Source organism: Phodopus roborovskii, unplaced genomic scaffold (assembly GCF_943737965.1).
Source record: "Phodopus roborovskii unplaced genomic scaffold, PHOROB, whole genome shotgun sequence".
Lineage (NCBI taxonomy): Eukaryota > Metazoa > Chordata > Mammalia > Rodentia > Cricetidae > Phodopus > Phodopus roborovskii.
Genome location: NW_026126514.1, coordinates 6,663,651 through 6,670,911, shown reverse-complemented (window position 1 = coordinate 6,670,911; position 7,261 = coordinate 6,663,651). Strand labels below are relative to the sequence as shown.

Genomic DNA, 7,261 nt, shown 5'->3' with positions numbered 1-7,261 from the left:
TAAAGTGGAAGCCCTCCAGGCTGCAGCACTGAACTCCAAAGTGCACTAAGAAAAACCCAATGTTGTTTAGGAATTGTGGGCTTGGTTCATGTCTGTGAGCTAGACCTGGCTATAACTACAGTGAGATAAAGTGCTTGCTTTCTTGATATGCCTTTACCTTTTGTTTTGTTTTTCGAAACAGGGTTTCTATATGTAGCCCTGACTATCCTAGAACTCACTGGCCTAGAACTCAGGCTGGCCTTGAACTCATAGATACACCTGCCTCTGCCTCCTGAGTGCTGGGATAAAAGTGTACACCACTTTTATTTATTTATTTTGTTTTGTTTTGTTTTTTTTTTTTTTTTTTTTTTTTGAGACAGACTTTTTCTGTGTAATAGCCCTGGCTGTCCTGAAACTCGTTTTGTATGCCAGGCTGGCCTCGAACTCACAAAGATCTGCCTGCCCCTCCCTCCCAAGTGCTGAGACTAAAGATGTGTGCTACCACTACCCAGCTAAAACTAGTTAGAATGTCTTCTTCTTTTTTTTTTTTTTTAAGATTTACTTATGTAATGTATATGAATACTACATCTGCATGTATGCCTGCAGGCCAGAAGAGGACATCAGATCCCACTATAGATGGCTCTGAACCACTATGTAGTTGCTAGGAACCCTGGTGCTCTAGAAGAGTAAGCAATGCTCTTAATAGCTGAACCATCTCTCCATTCCCTTATGCACCACTTTTAATCAGTTATCTTTTAATGCAGACACCAGCTTACTATGAAGAAAGTCTTCTCTACATTTGTAAACACAAGATACTCTTCCACGCTTAACAGTCATAATCCAACAAGGCAATTAAATAAACACTATAATGTTTTTCATATTGCAGAAAGCAAATTTGCTAAAACTCTCCAACCCTGAAAGTTTTGTTCAAATATAGGCAAAGATATCATCCATCATCTTAGCAACAGTTAGGTGATCTGTAACTTGATGTCCTAAATGATATTCTGCTACATTTGAGCTTTTTTATTAAAGCCTTGCCCCAAGAGAATGTGTGTTGAGTCTATTGCTCATTGCACTGGCCAAGTATTTTTTTTTCTCTCTTTCTCTTTCTTCCTTCCTTCCTTCCTTCCCACTCTCCCTCTCCCCCTTTTGTCTCAGGTTCTTCTTCTCCAAGACACAGGACAGAGATGAACTGAATGGCTCCAATCATCAGAATGTGAAGTCTACCACAGAATCAATCTATTTGGAGCATTCTCTTCTTTAGCAAAGCAGGTATTTGCATAAGGCGGTCACTTCTCCCTGACTTTCCAAAAATATTATACATTTCTTCCATTGTTTTAAGTGAATTGTTTTGGAGATTTTTCAGGAAGCAACAGAGGAACTAAAATGTGTTTTTAAAAGATGTGCCCTGGTGTTCCAGGCAGTGGTGGCACACACCTTTAATCCCAGCACTCAGGAGCTAAGAGGCAGGTGGATCTTTGTGAGTTTGAGGACAGCCAGGGCAGCAACACAGAGAAATCCTGTCTCAAAAAACAAAAACAAACAAACAAAAAAAATCCCTAAGCCACCAATCCCCAAAACTAACAACAAGGAAACAAATAAATAAAGCAAACAAAGAAAAACCCAAAAGATGTGCCTTGGTAAGTAACAAATGGCAGTGTATGGAAACCGAAGGATGGTACTAAAGTTACACAATCTGACCAAGGATGTGCTGGGCCATGAGAATATACCCACAAAATTGAAAACAGTTCTGTGAACTTCAGTTAAGGTTACCCAGAGCTGTTTACTCAGCTATAATGAATCCCTGTTAAACAGGGTTTTTGAAAGTGATGATATTTTGAGTCAAACATGATCATTAAATACCACATAACTTAAACAACAAAGGAACTCAAGAATTAATAGCTCATGTAATGAACTTTGCAACTACAAAAACAGCATAAAAGCATCTGAAAAGAACTATCTCATTTGTTCTCTTGTGCCCTCAATCCCATTCCTCAATGATGACCATTAGTAATAGTCTCTCATATTTTTAACAGACATTTTTTTTTATTCCAATGTAACCATGTTTTCTTTCAAATAGTGAAGGTGTGCCCTACATTGGCTGTTTTAAGTTGATTAACTTTATTCACTTAGTAATGATGTTAGCCATTGCTCCTAATTCTACACAATGAGGTTTACCTCATTCTTCTAGCAGTTGGGAAGGATGCTATATAAGATAGCATTATGAATAAAAAAGCCATTAACATACTGATGGAAAGTTATTTTATTTCATCTTTGTCTCTCAAAATTGTGCTTCAGCAAGCATGTACACTATGTGTGCTTTTATAAGTGTACCCACAGAATTCATTCCTTGAAATAGAATCATTAGAGAAGAACACATTTGCACTACCACACTGATACAACCAAAGACGTTGTACCACTCCACCCTTCTCTGGCAATGTCTGAGGGATTTTAGCGAGAATTGAGATGACAGTTGCACCTGGGATGCCTCTATGTTTTTCAAAGTTGGCTAAACATAGTTCATTTGCTTCTTCAATGACTGATGATGACCTCATGGAAAAAGAAACATTCATTATAGTTTGCTTGCTAAGGTTGAGCCTCTAGAGCTTTGGGGGCTGCTGCTCTTGGAAGGAGCATGTGAAGCATAGTAGCTATGTTTGTCTTACCTAGGCTTTTCACTAGCAAATTCCCTAAGTGTGGGAGCTTCCAGAGCAAAATCCAGAGCTTTCATGAGGATTTGTGTGAGAAGCTAAATTAGAACCATGTTGCTCCCCTCTCTCCTTCTTCCTCCATCTCTGTACAGGCTCTGCTTTAAGAGTGCACTCACCTTCTCCCCCTCTTTGGCTTGAATTCTAAGTTTGTGCTAGTCTCAGTCTCCATGGCTTCACCAGGAAGGAACTCTCTAGGTTTCCTCTCCATCTTGTCATTTAGCCTCTGTGCATAATTAACCTGGAGATTTACCTGACATTCACCCAGTGCCTGGATTCAAGAGTTAGCCTTTTCCTTGAAACTGCCACTCCCTATTCAGAACTTTTATCTTTATCAGTCCCATTTTCATCTTGAAATATAAACTCAGAAATGCCTCAATCTGCTAGCCCCTAAGTTTAAGGGTTATGTTTATGCTATCAAAATTATATTTACCGTAGGACATCTAGTTTGTATTCAGTGTTAACATTCTAGGTGCTATGGTGGAGACTGTGGTAGCTGCCCCTTTGGGGGTCCACTGACCCGTTCACAGGGGCCACTTAAGACCAACAGAAAACACAGATATTTACATTATGATTCATAACTTGCAAAATTACTGTTATGAAGCAGCCACAAAATAATTTTATGGTTTGGAGGTCACTATAACATGAGGAATTGTATTGAAGGGTTGCAGCATTGGGAAGATTGAGAACCACGGGTCTAGAAGCTTATAAAATCACAAGGAGACAGACAGCAGTAACCAAATAACCAAATGTAGGACACACTTAGGTAAATGTTAAAAATAACCAAATTAAAATCCTATGACAACTCCATTCTGGAAACATTCTACAGCTATACCTGTGCATGAACAAAAGGCAAATTGCTCAGTGCAGCATTGTATGTATGGTAAGAGTTAAGGGATCTTTTGATTATTGATTATTGACAAGGACAATCTATCAATTAGGAGATGCTCTCCATGGAATAACACTGAGTGACTCAGGATAAATTTCACATGATAAAAGCAAACAATGGGCTGGGTGGTGGCAGCACACACCTTTAATCCCAGAATTCAGAGGCAGAGGCAGGCAAATCTCTGTGAGTTTGAGGCCTGGCTGATCTACAGAATGAGTTCCAGGACAGCTGTCTTGAAACCATGTCTTGAAACAAAAGCAAAAAAGCAAACAATGGAAGAGGTATAACGTATACTTTCCTCTGTAGAAAAACCTGTGAAATAGTGTGTGTGTTTGTGTGTGTGTGTGTGTGTGTGTGTGTGTGTGTATTGAAGGTGATTCAGTTATTGATGGGTCATTGTATATAAAGTTATGGTGGAAATCCTGAAGACTACCATGGAGTTGGAAAGTTGTCTTAGACATCATAGCATTGTAACTCACATGCCTGTACTCAACTACTGCAGATAGACCTACTGTGCTGACAGCTGTATAGATACACAGTGTGTAATACTGGGTAGCCATGACAATAATGATGTGCTTGCTATGAGGGACATTTTTTTTCTTAGTAAGAAAGAATGAGCACAAAAACAGGATTCCATTTCACTCTAGGAGTGGCTTTCATGTTCATCTCATATTCTGCCTGCATCAAGGGGACTTGTCCAGTTAGTCTGAACATGTACACTTTATGTGGTTCACTCAGTGGCTAAATTGCTTAGTGATACATTTCTCAGGAATAATCTCTATCATTAAATGAAATGTGACTATATATGGAAACACTGGAAGACCCTCCCTCCCCCCAAAAAGCCATGGTGAGAGCTAGCCTATAGTGGACGTTAGAACCAGGGGTTAAATGTAACTTTTAAACCTATATCTCTTAGTGTTATTTTAATTTTATTCTTTTCTCTTCATATATATATATATATATGTATGTATATATATAAATTTTTCTCTTCTTACACACTCACACACATTATCATATGTTAACTATACATAATTATGGGTTTTAATGACATTTTCATTAATGTGTTTCCATGTTTGCTATATTCACTCTCTTTTACCCCCTCTCTCATTTCCACTGACTGCCTTCCTCTGCCCCAACTAGTCTGCTCCCTCCCCTTTCTCTCCCTCCTCACCCATGTTTCATTATGTTTGCTAACAGGAACATGAGTGAGGAGAACATGAGCAACTTACTGTGTCTATACCATTGAAGAAAATGTCTCCCCCTCCCCAGAAACCAACAGCTTCTATGAATCCTTAGGGTGGGGCCCTATGAGATCCCTCCCTCCTAGAGACTGTTAGTTGCTTATGAATCCTCAGGGAGGGGTGGGCCGTTTTACTTTTTCAAGCACTTGAATGTTACTTATAAATACCTGATGAAATACTTTCAAATTTTAAAATCAAATTCTTTCTTTACAGACTGTTTCCTGAGGTGTTTGGAAGTGCTTGGCTACATTAACATGCAGTAAAGAATCTTACTGGAAGAAGTTCTGAGCTGAAGACTGATGAGGCCTGGATTTTGTTATCTATCTGTAAATCCGCTGCATATTTTGAGCAGATCTAGGGGAGAGAATACTACACAAAGTTCTCAAAGCTGTGATTTCTCATGAGCAAGGCACATGTTAAGATAGGTGAACAATGTTAGGAGGACAGCTCAGTCTTCAGCCTGTTTACAAGGATATTCTAAGTGGCTCCCTGAGGTTTCCCATATGAACTTGATCAAAGAGGCATGATTTGCCCATGCCTTGAATTAACCTGCTGAAGCTCCCAAGATGTACAATGTGAATGTTGGTTCTTTTCCTCAAGCCTTAAGTAAAAGCCTTATGCCGAGTTGTAAAGAGGAGGAATTAGCTGCCTTACCACACAAGATGCTGCTGCTCTGTAATAACAATGTGCTCCACAAATTTCCCAGAACATCACATTAAGGTGATTTGGGGAGATGTATTGGGATGAAATTAGATCTGGAGAATTCTTTGGACTCTTCCATGAACTGAAATTAGGATGTCTCACAAGAAGGTAGCAGAGAATTTTTTTAAAAATGAGAAAAAGACACTGATGATTTCACTATTGTAAATGACATTGTCGAACGAATGGGAGATTTTAAAGTCATCGCACAAGTCACACAAGGACATACATGAAGAAAACTTCAGGTCCCTGTCTGTCTCCGCTTTGTGTGTCCTCACTGCTACTACCCTGTCTTTTTCGCTCCTTTTAGCCGTTTCTTGCTGCCCCAACACTATATCTAGTGTTGGTTTAGTAGGACGCTAATGTTCAATGGCAGTGATCATAAAGATGGTGACTCCTGTCTCTTTCTTTGCTCCTAACTCCACCCATTTTACTACCACCTCTCAAAACGTTTGTTTCCCAGTGATATGAGAGTTTCAGATGTGATAAAATGTCCATGCAGCTTATGAAGCCCACATCTTGGTTTGGTTTCTTTTCAGGAAAAGTAGTGGTTCATTATTTTATTTTTATGAGCTTACCGTGTAAATGCGAGCCTGTTAAGTGAGTTATTGCCAGCAATCAGGGCCATTTGTTACATAACATCAGTAAGAGGGACTCAGGTGAGAAACAACCTTGATTGTAGGTGTTTAGTCCCAATGTACATCAGTTGTAACTCCTTAAATGTATTTCTTCTAGTAGCTAATTTGAAATACTTTATCAGTGAAAGTCTTGACACAACAGTTATATGAACATACATAGTAAAACATGAGGAAATTAAATCAGACTTATAATGTAAACCTTAACAAAATGATGGCTTAATTTGTACTCACTTTGTAATTTTAACTAAATATTGTGGTAAGTAGTTCTTACTTAAATCCTAAGTATGTGGGCATTTATTATACACAATATGAAAATACTTCAAGAGGTTTGTGATTAACGCTGTGGTATTCAAGCATAGTTTACAGCGACTTTCAATCAAAGACAAAAGGCTCAAGCAGATGATGAAACATGTTAAAAAGATGTATGTGTACACCCAAGGACTTAATTCAGACCTGCTTGCTCATGGTAGCTCAGTTGTAGCTTTTATCCCCTAACAAGTATCCCTGGAGCTTGGCACAGGACTATCCATAGGGCAGAGTAACCAGACAAAGTCCAAGATTGCCTAGTTAAGTTGAATTTCAGATCAACAATGGATATTTTCATATAAAATTATATTCCAGTCATTGAATACAGCATGCTATACCAATAATGTGGTTATTAGAAAATCAACTATCTCTGAGTACCTTGTGATATTAATTCTTTTTCTAGACATGGCAACTTTCCCCTAGGGGTTCTGAAGAGTCTCTACATATCGCCTTCCCTGACTTCTACAGTTTAGCTTGAGGTCTCTCAATCATGTAGACGTGTATGTATGCACTCTTTAAAAGGATGATGCCTAGAAGTTTAGAAACCCCCAAATCCAAATGTCAGTCAAGCATGGTGATCTGACTTATATACTGATTGTCATGATTTGCATGGAGTTTGTTCCCCCAGTGATCATATGTTGGAAGCCCATTCTTCACTGTGGTCAGGGAGATGGGGTGGGGTCTTTAGGAACTAGGACTTCATTGAAGGCATTGTGCTTGGATGGGATTATGACAGTTCTTATTGCCTCTGGGTTAGTTCTAAGGAGAGTGAGTTATTGTAAGAGCAAGGCCAATCCCTGA

General features: G+C 38.9%; 1 long non-coding RNA gene across 1 annotated transcript; it reads left to right on the top strand.

The window, feature by feature from the left end:
* Positions 1-1,141: 1,141 nt before the first annotated feature.
* Positions 1,142-6,834, top strand: LOC127230609 (uncharacterized). Its single transcript, XR_007835194.1, has 2 exons — positions 1,142-1,251; positions 5,031-6,834. It is a non-coding gene; the product is annotated as an uncharacterized LOC127230609 (long non-coding RNA).
* Positions 6,835-7,261: the final 427 nt, after the last annotated feature.